A 16,908-nucleotide genomic window follows, 5' to 3' on the forward strand; every position below is an offset into this window, starting at 1 on the left:
TCTTGAGCAAGAGCCGTTCTTCCTGAAAAAAAGAGGAAGAATGGCTCTTGTGCAAGAGGGGGTTTTTAACGCAAAAGGGAGCCATATAGACTACTCCTTTTTGCGCAAAAGCCTTTTGCACAAAAACAGAGCCTCATTAATTTTGCAAATGAGGCGTGGCAATATTTCACGCTTCACCTCATTTGCATTTTTTTGTGCAAGAGGGGGCAGTGTATACATAGCTTTATACTCTTACATCCTTACTGAAGATCTCAAAAAGATCTTACTTTCCCCATAAAATCCCCACAGATTATCTATATGAAGTAACTGCATTACAGAGAGGTTACATGTCTTGCCCAAAGGCAAAGAGCAAGCTTTTGACAAACTTTGGAATAGATATTAGTTCTCACAACTCTGGTACTCCAACCACTCAACCATGCTGCTTTGTACAGATCTAGCTGCAGATGTCAATAGAAGAGAACCATTAAATATTTATGTTTTTGTGTCTTATAATTGGAGAGAATGTAACAATAAAGTTAAATAGCTTGTATCCAAGGCACAATTACCTATATGCCCACATGGCTCAACTCAGTTCTGAAAGAACCACCTCTCTGGGTGAGAGAACAATTCAGTCCAAGTCCCCACCTATTTCATAGCCTTGCTGCTGAGACTCACAAGTGTGCAAACTGTTAGGTTATTTCCTGTGATGTGGACATTTGCCATATCACAGGAAGTAGAGAAGGATAGAAGTAATTCATTGAAGCAGCGTTCAAAACTCCTCTTCCCAGGCAAAAAGTTCTTAAATCATCCAGATTTACAAATCTGAATAATCTCTTTCTATGGACTAGATGCTGGGAAAAAGTTAATTTTAGAGTCCACAGTTTCAGAAATACCATATATTTTCTTTCAGAATTTTCTTTTAACACAAGTTTTGACAATTAACTGTGATTGTTTCCCTGTTGTTAGATTAGTAGATTGTCCTTTGAAATTTGGTGCTGTGTCGAGGTATAGGGTTGTGAGGTGTCTGGTTTTGAACTGGACAGTCCAGTATTTGAGTTTTGAGTTCAGAAACAAATTGAGAAACTATAAATGTCCAGTATTTTCTAAATAAGATGTAATGTAGATTGTGATGTAATGTCAAGTGCGTCTGGTAGTTTTGTTGAAACCATCTGGCAACCCTATAGACGTGCCAAATTTCAAAATAATATTGAAATAAGATACACGATTTGCATAGTGCAATTTGCGTCCCTTCGAGTTTAGGGTGCTGTGTAGACACACCCCTGCAGATTACAGAAACCCCTACTAGTCTTCCCCACCCTGACCTTCCTCTCCAGACTCAGGCTTTTTGGTGTTCTCTGCTCACCCCAGCCCTGATCTCCACCTTCCCTTCGGCTCATCATAGCCAACGGGTTTACACGGCGCTTTCGAGGCAGGAGGGGGTGAGCCGGGGTTGAGGACCATGCAAAGCGCCCGCCTGCCCGTGTTCCTCCCACCGGCCCTGTGCTAACGCTGGAAACGGGGCTGGCCCTGGGAGCGGGGCAGTGGCGCTGGGCTCCTGCCGTTTGCCCCCCTTCCCCCAAGAGACCGGCCTGGCACCTCCCGAGAGCGAGGCCCGCTGCCTCCGGCTCCTGCTGCAGCCACTGCAGCGGCCAGAGCGAGCCCCACCTCCCCGCCTGGCCCCGCCCCGGCTCCGGGGACTGGCGGCGCGGAGCACTCAGCGGGCGGGGCTCGCGGCTGGTGGCTGCTCGCGTGAGCCGGAGCCCAGCTGTTCCCTGGAGAGGCCGCCGCCGCCCTCGCGGCTCCTTCTGCAGCAGAAGCCCGGGAGCAGCCCGATCGCTGGCAGGTGAGACACCCGGCCGCAAGCAGCCGCTGCTGGCCCCGCCGCCTGCTGCCTTGGCCGAGTTGGGGAGGGGCTGGCCCAGGCGGTGCCCGCAAACTCCTCCTTTGAGCCGGGCTTGGGGCTCCCACCCCATCCCGGGGTGCTCCGGGCTAAGCCCCCCGGCTCCTGCCGCTGCTCTCCGGAGACAAGGGCATGCCGGAGGAAGGGGGAGAAGCTGAGCTAGCCCTGGCCCTCCTCGGCTCATTGCTTGTCTTCAGCGGCGGGCGCAGCTGGAGAGCTCCCTCCCTGCGTGGGTGTGACCAATCCGAGCCATGGCTTCCCCCCTTTGCTCCTCTGCAAACCCCTAGACCATTTCAGACCCCCCCTTGAGACTCTAAGCCATCATTTGCGCGCCCGCTACCCCAGAGGTGGGGGGCAGGAGGAAAGCCAAGGGGGGATGTGGAAAAGATGGGAGTTAGCCTGCTCATCCAGTGCATCCCTATAGGTCTAGCTGGGTTTGCATGACCTGGTAACTGTAGCTCGTGTGTGACACTAGCTCTAGAGTATAAAGAGTACGGCGTGTAGATAGCCCTACCCATGCACAAAATGTGTGTCCAGATATGTTTGGCCCAATGGTTATAGCCTCTCAAGTTCCTGGTCAGTTGTTTGTGGAGCTCACTTTGTATGAATTATACCATTCATCGGCTTCCATGATGTTAGAACAATCTTTTCTGTCTTAGTGATAGAAATGTAGCCGTGTTAATCTGGTGTAGCTGAAACAAAATACAGGACTATGTAGCACTTTAAAGACTAACAAGATGATTTATTAGATGATGAGCTTTCGTGGGCAAGTGGGTCTGGCCCACGAAAGCTCATAATCTAATAAACCATCTTGTTAGTCTTTAAAGTGCTACATAGTCCTGTTTTTCTGTCTTAGTGGCTCCTTAATATGACTATGGCCTCCAACTATGTGAGTCAGAAGGGTTAAGACCTGATGTCTATGTACATTGCAGCATAATATGGCTCCCTCCTGTATCTATGTTCTGTACCTCTTTCTGGCTCCTTTAAACCTGCTCTATAGAAAGTGATTTTGGGTTAGAGCACATGATGCCAGGGAGTCCCACGCTAATGTTCTGTGGGATGATTGATGTGTGTTTTGTTCAGATTACAAAGAACAAGTGTGGCATTTTATTCTGCTTTGTTAGGTGATGTTTGCAGGGTTTTAATATCACTGTTTACTTAAACACAATAAATGTCTTGTACACCTGCAATTAATGCATCGTTTGTGGATGGTTTATGGTGATACCAATGCACTTTTCCCCCCTAGATAGTCATTGTTTTTTAACCACAAAGACTAAAATCAAATACTTATTTGCTTTTTGTTGTTTAATTTTGCTATGGAGAATCTTAAGTGTAAGGATGTGAGATAAAGGTCTCAAATGACATTGAATTCTGAGACTGCCATCAGTAAGTCTTGTCCTTCTCCCTAGCATGAAAAAGAATCTGATCATTTTCTTAAAAATATATTAAAAGTGGTGAGAAGATTTAAGCTGTTTTTTTTTTAAATGGAGCTTTACAGTCACCTTGAAATTCTAGGAGGGCTTAATTTTGCCTGTAGGAGTAGTCCAGTGAGTAAAATTACTTATGTTTGTGACCAAATCTACAGAATTAGGGCCTATATCTCTAATATATTGAATTGGGTACTGTATGTAAATTTATAAAATGGGCTATATTTCAATATTTATATCTATAATTCAGAAGAATAGTATGTTTTAGCAACAGCTAAAGAGGAAGACCGCTAAATGCCCTCATAATGCTACAGATTAAAGCCCTGATCCTCAAAACATGAAAAAGTGTAACTTTATGTACATAGAAAAACTCATCTGAAGAAGTGAGTTGTACCGACAAAAGCTCATGGTACCATCTACATGTTTTGTTAGCCTTTAAGGTGCTGCTAGGGTAGACTATTCATTTTGTGTTAAGATTTTCCAGTTACAGACTAACTCGGCTGCCTCTCTGATGCTTTTATTCACATTAACAGTCACACCAAAATTAATAAGACTGCCATGTGAGTAAAGCCAGGCAGCATATGATGTGATAGGTTTGATAAGAGAAAAGCAGTTGTGTTGTAACAGGTTCAAATAGGAAAATGTCATGGATAAATCTCTTTTCATGCTGTGACATGAACTAACAACTTAAATTAGTACAATATCAGAAACTGTAATAACCCTATTAATGTTTTGCTATACATTTATGGGATAGGGTTAACTAACTCCTGTCAGCTATCAAAGCACATGCTGTGGATAGTGATTGCTTTGTTATTTCCAATTTTTAAATATCGGAATAACAAACTGCTGTACTCAAAACAAACAAAACCAAACCCCAACAAAACCAAATATTGGAAGGGCTTTGAGCTTTTTCCCATTGAAAACAAGACATTAATTGATTTGAGAGCACCCAAGCCTGGAGATAATTTAATCACTTGTAACACTTCTAAATTAGGTAACATTTGTCAAGCACTTATGGACCCAACACCACCTTTTACAACCTGAAAATAGACAGACAAGTTGAAAAACATCTGAGCAACTGTAAACCAATTTGCTTAATTGTTATGGGTTTGTTTTGTGTTTGCAGAAATTTTAGAGGACAATATGTTTTTACTTCTAAAATATGGCATGACTTTTTTTTTATATTTACTCTTCAACTCTGTGTAAAGAGCAGGTGAAACTAATTCAGAAGAAAGTTAACTGCTTATACTTGATGCAGAGTTAATACACACACCTATATTTTTTTCGATAGCCTGGGAATGGAATGCTTAAACCACTTTTGATTTTTGTTTTCCAGAGATCTATCTTTCTCTTGAATGCTGTTCTCTTATTGTGTGGGTCAAAATTAGTACTCTCTGCTCCTTGGAAAGAGACATTTAGAGACTTCAGTTTGTCAAAAATATCAGCAAGGTAAGCTAAAAGCACAAGCCAATGGGGAATCACAAAATGTCTCTGCAAATCCACTAGGAAAAGTTGAACTTTGTTTCTACTACTTCCCCCTTGATAGCCACCTGACTTCAGTGGTTAACATCAAAGCATCATGCTCTGCTCCCATTTTTGTGCAAAACATTGCAAAGATACTTGCCTTTGTGGGCTGTATCATGAACTTTAATAGCAGAACTCAGAATATCAGTGAAGTTCCTTATCAATGTTTCAAGTTACAACAGCTATATCAAATACAAACACTTTGGTTTCCAAGCTTGCCCTAAATCCAGATATAGAAGGGGCTCTGTACAGATTCCAGTGTAGGATTCCCACTTAAGTATTTTAAACAACTGCCTCACTTTTCACAAGTTGAACAGTTTAGATCTAATTGCATGCATCTTAAATTGGAAGATATTTTGTACTGCAAGCCAATACTGATATTTTATTTATGTTGGGTAAACAAAACAAGTTTCTTTTGTAATATACATTGCTTCATCCAATTGGATTGCAAATCAACTGGATTGCAATCAAGAGATCAGCTGTGTATTGATATTTTCTGACATATCAGATTCAGCAGCTGGCTCATTTTTAACTAGGGGCATAAAAATCCTGTTTAATCAGTTAACTGCTTACACCAAGGTGGGCAGAAAGAGGAATGTGCTCCGGCCCAACTGGGCTAGAGCGGCTTTCCCTGCCTGCTGCCAGGCTGCAGTGGCCCCCATGCCATGGACATGGGCTGCTCTGGTCAGGCTAAAGTGTTCCCCCCTATGGAATGCTGTGGTCAGGCCAGACCCACTGAGGACAGGGCTGTTCCAGCCTCTGCCAGTTAACTGTAACCAGTAAGCATCAGTAAGGGTGATGCTCATAGGTTAACTAGTCACATCCCTATAACTTCTCTGCCATCCTGTCCCTAAGCATTGCCATGCAAATGTCAATTGCTGCTGAAAGAATCAGTTCTTTCTCAATTGTGTAAGACACTATTCTTGGCATTGCGGTATGCAATTTGACATGATGCTTTTACAGTACATTTTTTTTCATTGTTTGTTCTTTGTTAATTTCTTGTAGCTTTAGTTTGGAAAAAAACCTCTGTTCTTTCCTACCAGGTCATGTTTTGTTTCTAAATGACGTCTTAATTGTATTGGTTTATGGTTATCATTTGCTAAAATTGCTGCACACATTACACTAGCTAATTTCTCTGTCTGCTACAATAGAAGTAAGACCAAAATCCAAATGCACTTCTGAATTTTTCTGCAGATTTTTTTTCTCTATCAACTTTAGCTGTTTCAGCTTCTACCTTTCATTTCTGAACACCATTCTCTTTTGGCAATCAATATCAATCAGGGTGAAAGTAACTTACATTTCTTACAGGTACTGTCTTATCACCACCCACTCCACCTTGGGGGGGACCTTAGGGTGGGGTCGGGGTTGCAATACAATAATATCTGTAAGAAATTAAGTGTGGGGTAGAGTGCGAGGGGCTCAGGCCAGAGGATTGGGGTGTAGGGATGCAGGAGTTGGGGCAGGGGGCTGGGGATGTGGAGGGTGCAGGAGTGATGGATGAGGGGCTTGGTAGAGGGCTGGGGGTATGAGGAGAGACTCAGGGCAGAAGATTGGGGTTGGGGAGTCAGTGCAGGGGTTGGGAGTATGTGGAGGTGCGGAGCAGGGAAATATGGGGATGCAGGATTCAGGGCTGGGTGTGTGTAGGAGTGAGTGTGGGGAGGCAAAGGTGTTATTTTGGGGTGTGGAGGTGGGGCTGTAATGGCACACACCCGGTTGCTGTTGCTTTTTATATTTCCTGCTTCCTCTGATTAGGGAAGGAGGGGAAAGTGCAGAGCTTTCTGTGTTCCTCCCCTAGACAACTGGGAGCAAGAGGAACGCAGCAGGTTCTGAACTTTCGCCTCACCTCCTAGTCAGAGGAAGCAGGAAAAGCATCGAAGTATTTAACTATAAGTGAATGACCTGGCATGTGCAGCTGCAGTCACCCCCTCCCCCATTCTCCAAAATGGTGGGGGGGAGGGAGCAGTGAGAGGGGAGAGTCTGGCTGGGAGCTCCCTGCTCCCACCCTGCAGCTAAGTGCCCCAGCTGGCCAGCTTCTTGCTGGAGCGCCACCCCGGGGTGAATCAGCTTACTTTCATCCCTGGTATTGATCCATTTTTTGCCATGTAATGATATAAAAAACCATCCAACTCACCAGCAGAACGAGCATTGTACAACTTCTTGTTGTAATGACAGGATATGATGTACTAGACCAAAAGTGTGTGTGTGGGGTGAGGGGGGGTAGTTGTTGCTGTAGAAGTGATCATTGACCTACAGTTAAATACATTGTAACACTCTTGTGGGTTGCATGTGTGGCCTTGTGTCAGCCAAAAATGTCCATCTGATTAAATCAGTTGTAAAATATGTACTCAGACTGTGTGTAATTGTCAAGGTCGTATTCTTATGTAATAATACAAAACGGTAAAAAATGCCTTGCAGATTGGGTCTGCCGCTGGGCAGTCCCCCGCTTCCCCTACCACCTGAGGGGCGCATGTCCCACAGATTGAATCCTCTGCTTTAAGTGATGCCTAGATCACATGCTGGCTGTCTGCACTGAGTTTCACCTTACTGAATATTATACAGCATTTGCCATTTATCTCCTGTAAAGCTGAGCATTTTACTGTACAACATTTCAAAGTGACACTTCTGGAAACCAGAAAATATGTCCTAAGTTTCTATACACTCTGTATACTGCACATCAGAAAACATATGGGGAAAACAGGCAGCATCTAATCATACCTTGCCCAAAGATTTCAGCTAGATCTCTTCTTCCTCAGGGTGAAAGCCACCTAGTGGAATTCAGTTTTTGACATGCTCAATTTGAACAGCTGGTGGGATATCAAGGAGCAGATGTTGGAAGTGCAGAAGTACAGCTTAGAATTTTTAGCACAGAAATAATAAAGCAGTGAGAGCAGATTAGTTTGGGCTTACATAGGAGGACACTTACGTCATGTGTTTGCTTCTAACCATGGTGGGAACACTAATCCTCAGCCCTTCTGAGTGGTCGGTGAGTATCATCCCTGCATTGCATGGGAAAACTGAGTCAGTTAAGCAACTTGATCGAGACCTGTTAGTGGCTAAACTGGGTGAGAACTCAGATCTCACACCAAGTCCTGTTCTTTGACCATTCTCCTCTTATCCACTGTATGCACAAATAAAATTACTGTTACTGCAGATCCTCCTCTCTTCCCCAGTATAGTCACAGCATAAGTAGAGCCCTGCAGATCCACAGAGGTTTGCTTCATATCCATAAATAGTCAATTGGATGCAGATATAACCATGCAGGGCTCTGCTCACTGGTGACTCTTGGGCCAAGATGTCCCACCTGCGCAGTCCGGTGGGGCGCAGCATGCTCAGGGCCAGAGGCCAGCAGCCAGGGATTGTGCCTGGGTGGCAGGCTGGAATCGGGGTTGAGTGGCACCCACTTGCTGACTTGCTTCCTGAACAGCAGATCTGTCCCCTCAGGCAGGGCCAGCATCCCCACTGTGACCCAGCTCACCAGCACTAGCCATGCTCCCAGCCTGCTGGTTCCTGGGGCAGTAGGGCCCACCCCCAGTGATTGGGGCAGGTTGGGTTCCAGTGCCATGCCCCATGCTTCTGCCCTGCTGTGATGCAACACACGCTGCTGCTGCCACCCTTGCTCATGAGCCCGGCCCTTCCCCTGTCATTAGCCCTTGTGACATGGGGTGCTGCTCACAACAGCAGCTAGTGGACCGTGGATTGGATGCATGTTGATTCTGGCTGATGCAGAGCCATGCTTGTGTATCTGTGCAGACCTCTAAGCATAACATTGCTTTTTTTTTTTTTTTTTCAATTTTGAAAACCTTCCAGGCCCGCAAGTGGTGAACAATGATCTCTTTGTGGCTTGCATATCAGATTCTGCTCTTTGTTCCATCCCTGTTGCTGAATGAATCTTGCTTTTATTTGTGTTTTGGGTCATCAGTTTCCTCTTCTGCGGGATATGATGGTCATGTATCTTGAATAATTTGTTCATACAAGTACTGTCAAGACACTGCTAGACTTGTACATGAGATTGGCATCTCAGATTACGTAAAATATATACACTAATATTAAAGACATGGAAATAGATTTGTCCTCTAAGTACATATAAAATGTTTTAAGAATTATTACAAAGGCCACTACTAGTTTTCCCCAGCTCAAATAAAGCTGGTTTCTCTCCTTCAGCCCAGAAATAACCAAGACAACAGGCTTTGTGGTGCACCTTGAATATCAGCCTACCTCAGTGGTGGACAACCTGTGGCCTATGGGCAGTCTGCCACCCATTGGGGTTCCACTTGTGGCCCACACACCCCCTCTCTTCCCTTTCCTCCTTGCACAGTGGGATGCTGGAGCCCTGTGCTTCCTACTCCTCCCCCACCCTCCCAGCACTTCTGGAGCACCATGGATTGTCTGATTCGTGCTCCATCCACACTTCTCTTCCTCTCTCCCAGAGCGTGAGCACTGCGGATCAGCTGTTTGTGGCTGGTTAGGCTTTAGGAGGAGGTGGGAGGAAAAGGGATGGAACACAGATCAGCAGATTCATGGCTCTCCAAAAGTGCTGAGAGGGAAGGGGAGGAGTCAGATGTGTGGGGCCTCAGTGCCCTAGTGCATGAGAAGTGCCTGGGGGAAGAGAGGCAGATAGGGTATGCAGGCCACAGGTGGAACCGCAGTGGGCCATGGGCTGCAGGTTGCTCACCACTGAAATGAAGGAGGCCCACTCACTAGCTTTGGTTGCCCATTGCTGGTCTACCTAGTCTTGCCTGTGAATGAAGAGACAAATTCCATAGCTGAGGATCCTCATTCAAAAAGGCAAACCCTGTCTACAGTTTCCTCCCACTGTCCGCTATTAACAGACAACGTAGTTGATCTCGGCTACTGCAAGTTGTTTGCAAGGTAGCTAGTCACAACCCTTTTCTAGTCTGAGGGCCAGCAATGTTAGTCTGTATCTACCAAAACAACGAGGAGTCCGGTGGCACTTAAGGACTAACCAATTTATTTGGGCATAAAGTTTCGTGGGTAAAACCCACTTCATCAGATGAATTAGAGTGGATATTAGAGGCTGAGATACATATATGAAGTACTAGTATAACAAAAGAAGGGAGTTACTTATCAAGTGTAGGACCAGGGTTAACAAGGCCAATTTAGAGTGGATGTGGCAGTTGATGGGGAGGAGTGAATACCAAGAAAGGGACAATTGCCTTTATAGTGAGATGACCAATCGAAATCCTTATTCAGTCCTAATTTGATTGTATTAAATTTGCAAATGAATTGCAGCTTTGCTATCTGTCTTTGTAGTCTGGTTTTCAAGGTTTTTTGTAGAAGCATGGATACTTTTAAATCCATTACTGAGTATCCAAGGAGGGTAGAATGTTCTTCTATGGGTTTATGTATGTTACCTTTCTTGATATCTGATTTGTGTCCATTTATCCTTTGGCACAGAGAGTCTGCTTTGTCTGATGTAGATTGCAGAGACGCATTGCTGGTACTTGATGGCACATATCACATTAATAGATGTGCATTTGTATGAGTACCTGATGCTGTGGCTTATATGGTTAGGTCCTGTGATGGCATCACTTGTATAGATATGTGGACAGAGTTAGCAATAGGGTTTGTTGCAGGGATAAGTTCCTGGGTAAATGTTTTTGTGGTGTGATGTGTGGCTTCTGGTGAGTATTTGCTTCAGATTGGGGAGCTGTCTGTACGCCATATGTGATATAACATGATATGCCATTATGCTCCAGCAATGCCCCTCTGCCACGTACATTGTACACAAACTGAGTGAAGCTGGGACAAGCTGTCATGTTGTAATTAACCACAACCAGCTGACACAATATTAACTTATTTTCTCCATAAGGTTTTACCAATGACAGGCTAACATGTACACACACAGCTTGTGTACACTGACTGCCAAGTCGTAACTCCCATGTTAAATTCTTCCTCCTCCATGTCATGTTCTAGCACTAGCTCACTTTCTAGTAAAGACTCCCATTTGACCTCAAGTAAGATGTACCAAGGATCTTCCTCCACCCTGACTTGTCCCCTCTCCTATCAAGACTCTGGCTTTTGTTCTCTGTTCATCTGAGCTCTCCAGTCCTGATCTCCAGCTTTCCTTTGACCTTCCCATCTGCTCATCAGGTCAAATGGGGTTTTATAGGACTTTCTAGGTAGGTGGTGGATGGATGAGGTTGAAACTGGCTACTCTAGGACATACCACACTAATACCAACCCTGGAACTTTCCCTTGAAACAAACCCCGGTGCCAGCTTTGTCCACATATGTACTGTGCTAACACCATTATTGGACCTAACCATGCCAGTTACAAGATCAAGAACACATATTCCTGTTCATCCAGAAATATAATTTATGCCATCATGTGCCTAAAGTGTCCGTCTGCTATGTACATTGGACAAACGTCTCAGACACTTCGTCAAAGAATCAATGCACACAAAACAGACATAAGACTCAGAGAGAGAGCTGTTGCCTGCCATTTCAGCCAGACTGACCATTCCCACAATGACCTTAAAACATGCATATTGCTTCAAAGAGATTTTAACTCCAGACTTCAAAGAGAAACTTCAGAATTGTCATTCATGCTTAAATGTGACACTTCATGTATGGGTCTCAACAAATATTCTAATTATCTCACCTATTACAAAGATAGCTTCCCCAAATATCACCCCTGATGTCATTACCTCAGACACTAACCTTCCCCTCTCACCCCCACTCTGTTCTAAAATTTGATTTGTCAATTTCATATGTGTTCTTTTTTTTGATTGTATCACTTTGGTATATATGGTTGTGCCAATTTTCTTCCACAAATTGATCTGAGGAAGTGGGTCTGGCCCACGAAAGCTCATCACCTAATAAACCATCTTGTTAGTCTTTAAAGTGCTGCATAGTCCTGTCTTTTGTTTCAGCTAGACCAGACTAACACGGCTACATCTCTATCACTATAGCTATGCAGAGCGAGGTTCCTGGCCCCACAGACAGGGTAGACGCGTAGCGCCCTCCTGCAGGTATTGGTCCCCGAGGCATCCTCAGCTAGTCCCATGTGTGTGTGAATGGCCTTTGGGCCAACATTCAAAACATGGCTGGCCTTATTCTGTGACTGGCATGCTCACCAAGTGGCTCCAGGTGGGGGAGTGTTGCTGGGTGCATACTGGACTCCTGCCATTTGCCCCCCCTCTCTGAGACCTGCCTGGCATGGACACCTCCTGAGCGCAGGGCCCCACTCCTCTGCCAGCTGTCATGGCTCCTGCTGCAGCGACTGTAGCTACCACCCCTGAGTCCCTCCCCCCTGGCTGGCCCTGCCCCAGGCTCAGTAGACTGGTGGTGTGGAGCACTCGGTGGGCATGGCTCCTGGCTGGCTGGCTGACTGCTGAGAGGCTACTTGGAGGAGCCACAGCCTGGCTGTTACCTGGATAGGCCACTGCCGCCCTCACGGCTCCTATTGCAGCAGAAGCCCGGGGCAGCCCACTGCTGCTTGCGCCTCTGCCTTGGGGCTGGCAGAAGCTGTGCCTGCAAACACCTGCCTCCTTTGAGCCAATCTTAAGGGAAATCATTTGCAAATACATCATCTTGATTGGTCTATTGTTACTTTCAGAGATGTTAAAGGATTTCCAGGAAGAGATTACATAGCTGTAGGAGATGGAGAGGCCAATTTGGGCTTTCATATTAGGCTTTGGAAAAGGAAACACCGTAATGTATTGTAACATTTTTGAAATGAATGTTTTATTATTAGTCCAACCAGACTACAATATTTCTAATTCATCAGAACGGAGAGCACAGTTGTTGTAGAACCATTAGTTATTTTTAATGTTTCCCCTGGAGCACAGCAGTGCCCGGTTACCCTCCTTAAAGAAATAGGTCTTTTGAATTTCCACTGTGCAGGAAATGTTAATTAAATCTACAGGCCAGATACCTGCTTTGTATATCAAAAGTCATTTAAACCCTAAAGCCCTCTACACCCCATCTTTAATATGAAAAAGCTAAAGATCTTTTAATATATGTCACTAATGGGAAGGATATTTTTGCTTTTGCTGAAAAGGTTCAGTGCATTTTATCAAGACAATTAAAACAGTGCAAAGCCTGAGTATCCATTCAGTTCAATAAAACGCTAGTTAAACGTCAAGAATTTTTTTCTGACCCAGCTTTCCCACACTCATCTAGTTTTTCTGTAGACTGTTTCCTAGTTACTGAAATGCTGCATTTTCACTATAAGACCTTTGTTTTTGCAATCTGAAGACAAAGGGCCGGTCATAGGCAAAAAACACTTGTATGCAATCTTTCTGGTTCAGTAATCAGTCAGATTGTAATGCTTTCCTGTTTAGCCAAAGTATTAATATAAGTATTTGTCATTCTAGTACTTTACATAAATAGGTTCAAATAAAGTTGGCAAACAACCACAGTTATAACTTTGTGAAACTTGCAATAGAAATCTACATGATGATTTCATTTGCTTAGTATCTAAGTGATGATTTCTTTAAAATAGCTTGAATGAAAACTGTTCAGTGATATTTGAAAGTGGAGAGCTGAAAATATATTTTATCCATTTGAATTTTGTTTTTGAATAGTCATAATGGCTGATCTTTGAAATCTGAAGTTTGGCATGGAAATAATCCTTGCAAAGAAGCAATATATGACCTTATTCTGAACAAAAATGATTTAGGCTTGATCAAATTAAGAGTGGAAATCATGCATATTGAGGACATGATTAAATTTTTGGAGGAACCCTTAGTCAAGAACATCATGCATTATGAAAAACATAACTAACTTAGCTTGTAATTCCTAACCTGGCTATAAACCATCCTGGTGAAATTTCTGGATGACTTGGAGGAAGTCAACACGCACTAAGTGAGCCATCTGTTACTTTGTTAATAGAAGAAAAAAATATCAGTGTTGCATTGTCTCTAATGTAGATTTCTGCGAGGCATATAAGTATTTTCATTTTAGAGACAGCCGAAAGAGGCACAGAGATGCAGGCAATGGCTACACTGGAGAGGGTTTGCCAGATCACTGTTCTGACAAGCCATCTCGGAGCAGCAGGGGGGAGGGGAACAGCTTATACTTATCAAATGAAGTAAGCTGTAGCAGTGAGAGCACTGTTTTTCTAGTATAAATTGTGTCTCTGCTACTTGGGCTTTTCCTGGCATGCCTATGTCTATTATGGTTGTGATTTATTTCCCCCCACACACACTCCAGACATAGTTATTTCAGCAAAATTTTAGTGTAGACCAGACCCAAGTGACTTGCCCAAGGCCATACAGGAAGCTTGTGGCAGAGCAGGAGTTGAACATGGCCTCCAATGTACCAGGCAAGTGCCCCAAACAACTGGATATTTTTCCTCCTGCTATGGCTACTTATCCCTGTGTAGGTGCCATGTTGGCCTAGGACATGAATTCACATTATGCAAAAGTGTTTGCTGATTGCTTCTGGAAATTCTTATGGACTATCTCCTCTGAAGCCACCATCCCACATCACTTCATTCCTGTAACTTCCTACTAACTTCTGCACAAAGTAAATACTTTAAAAGCGATTCCTTCAAAAACTAAATCCCTAGCCTCATAGAATCCTAGGGCTGGAAGAGACCTCAGGAGGTCAGAGTCTAGCCCTCTGCCCAAAGCAGGACTAATCTCAGCCAGGGCTTTGTCAAGCCGAGACTTAGAAACCTCTAAGGATGGAGATTCCACCACCTCTCTAGGTAACCCATTCCAGTGCATCACCACCCTCCTTGTGAAATAGTTTTTCCTAATATCCCCCACTGTAACTTGAGCCCATTGCTCCTTGTTCTGCCATCCATCACAACTGAGAACTAGGGATGTAATACTGTAGTTGATTAACCGATAAGCAAAAGCTTATCGGTTAATGCTAAAGACTACATGCATTTCCCTCTCTCCCCACTTGCCAGTAAATTTTTTAGCAGGCTGGCTGAATCCTGGCTTGCAACAGATCTGGGGCGTACCCCTGCTGTGTCCCTGCATTTAAAGTGTATTAGGAGTCGGGTGGGTGGGCGGGAAGGTATCCCGGCTCAGTTCCAGCTTGTGCCTTCCATGTTCCATGAGGAGAGCTGGGTTTTACACTGACTCCCCTCACAGACCAGCTCTTGCCAGGTATCCCATGCTGCTGCCTCTGTATTAAAGACAGCAGCACAGAGCAGCAGGGGACTCCTTTGGAGTGGGGCTGGAGTGCATTGACTGCTGGTCCCCACCCTGGGTATTATAGAATAGTCAACTAACCAATAAAAATTCATGAGGTTACTCGACTATTCAATTAACTGATATTTAACATCACTACTGAGAACAGCTTCTCTCCATCCTCTTTGGAACCTCCCTTCAGGAAGTTGAAGGCTGCTATCAAATCCCCCCTCACTCTTCGCTCCTGCAGACTAAATAGACCCAACTCCCTCAAGGTATGTCTACACTACCCCCCTAGTTCGAACTAGGGGGGGTAATGTAGTCATACGGAGTTGCAAATGAAGCCTGGGATTTGAATTTCCCGGGCTTCATTTGCATAAAGCCGGCCGGCGCCATTTTTAAATGCCGGCTAGGTCGGACCCCATGCCGTGCGGCTACACGCGGCACGGACTAGCTAGTTCGGATTAGGCTTCCTATCTGAACTAGCTGTACACCTCGTGGAACTAGCTGTACACCTCGTGGAACGGAAATTCAAATCCCGGGCTTCATTTGCAACTCCGTATGACTACATTACCCCCCCTAGTTTGAACTAGGGGGGTAGTGTAGACATACCCTCAGTCTCTCCTCGTAGGTCATATGCTCCTGCCCCCTAATCATTTTGGTTGCCCTCTGCTGGATCCTCTCCAATGCATCCACATCCTTTCTGTAGTTGGGGGCCCAGAATTGGACACAGTACTCCAGATATGGCCTCACCAGTGCAGTATAAAGAGGAATAATCACTTCTCTAGATCTGCTGGCAATGCTCCTCCTAATGCACCTTAATACACCATTAGCATTCTTGGCTACAGGGACACACTGTTGACTCATATCCAGCTTCTCATCCACTGTAATCCCCAGGTCCTTTTCAGCTGAACTGCTACCTAGCCAGTTGGTTCCCAGCCTGAAACAATGCTTGGGGTTCTTTCATCCCAAGTGCTGGACTCTACACTTGTCCTTGTTGAACCTCATCAGATTTCTTTTGGCCCAGTCCTCTAATCTGTCTAGATCACCCTGAACCCTATCTACTTCTCCCCCTAGCTTAGTGTCATTCTCAAACTTGCTGAGGGTGCAATCCATCCCCTCATCCAGGTCATTAATAAAGATGCTGAACAAAACCAGCCCTAGAGCCGTTCCTTGGGGCACTCCACTTGAAACCGACTGCCTTTTTCCTCTGTTTCATTTCTTTTTCTCTGACCAAGCACCTTGTCTCTGCTGCCTCCTCTTCTAAAACCTTTGAGGGACAGAATTTCATCTTAAATTTAAAATGCTGATACACAATGGAAATGGTCTCAAAACAGTTTTGAGAGTGTCTGTCTTGTGCTGAAAAATCCTTCATGTATCACTGGGTCCATAAACAAGCAAGATGGGGCAAACAAAGTTGCTACTAACTTACATTTTCATGTCCAAGATTTAAAATAATAACATACTTATAACTACATGCCCATAGTAATGGCTCTTCCCAGATACTGACACCTTAGGTCAGAGGAAAATGTTCACTGGATAGTTTGAGCAAATAGATTACATGTTGGTTCAGTTGTGTTACTGAATTTAATAATGCACTTTAAGGAAAAGTGTTTTTTAGTCAAAGTTCTCAATGGGTGGGAGGTGACAAAACTTTTTTTTGTTAACTAATACTTGGGCTTCTGGAAAGGATGTAACTGAAAATGAAGATTTTCATACATATAATCCCATTGTACCCTTCACTTTCTCCCATGCCATATATTTACCCACTTTGGTGATACCTTAAATACCCATATGTAGTGGATTCAGTGGTCTCCAACAACATATTTTTGCTAATATTGAGCAGCAATCCTGAAACTATTTTTAAATTCTTTCTTCCCCTAGTATAAGGCTGTGGAAAACAGGGCTATTGAGATCCTGGAATGTATAAGAATAGATTAAAAAGTATTGACTTGAGTTAGATGCAAAAG

General features: G+C 44.2%; 1 protein-coding gene across 3 annotated transcripts in view; it reads left to right on the forward strand.

Moving 5' to 3' along the window:
- Positions 1–1,598: 1,598 nt before the first annotated feature.
- SCRN1 (secernin 1) overlaps positions 1,599–16,908 on the forward strand; it is a 70,229-nt gene continuing 54,919 nt past the window's right edge. Inside the window, exons 1-2 of one of the 3 annotated variants that reach the window (XM_075922136.1) lie at positions 1,599–1,822; positions 4,643–4,755. The gene's annotated coding sequence lies outside the window, so the exon portion shown is untranslated. The remainder of the gene's footprint in view (positions 1,823–4,642; positions 4,756–16,908) is intronic. The other 2 variants (XM_075922134.1, XM_075922135.1) reach the window with 2 other exon arrangements.

The sequence above is a fragment of the Pelodiscus sinensis genome, chromosome 2 (genome assembly GCF_049634645.1).
Source record: "Pelodiscus sinensis isolate JC-2024 chromosome 2, ASM4963464v1, whole genome shotgun sequence".
Lineage (NCBI taxonomy): Eukaryota > Metazoa > Chordata > Testudines > Trionychidae > Pelodiscus > Pelodiscus sinensis.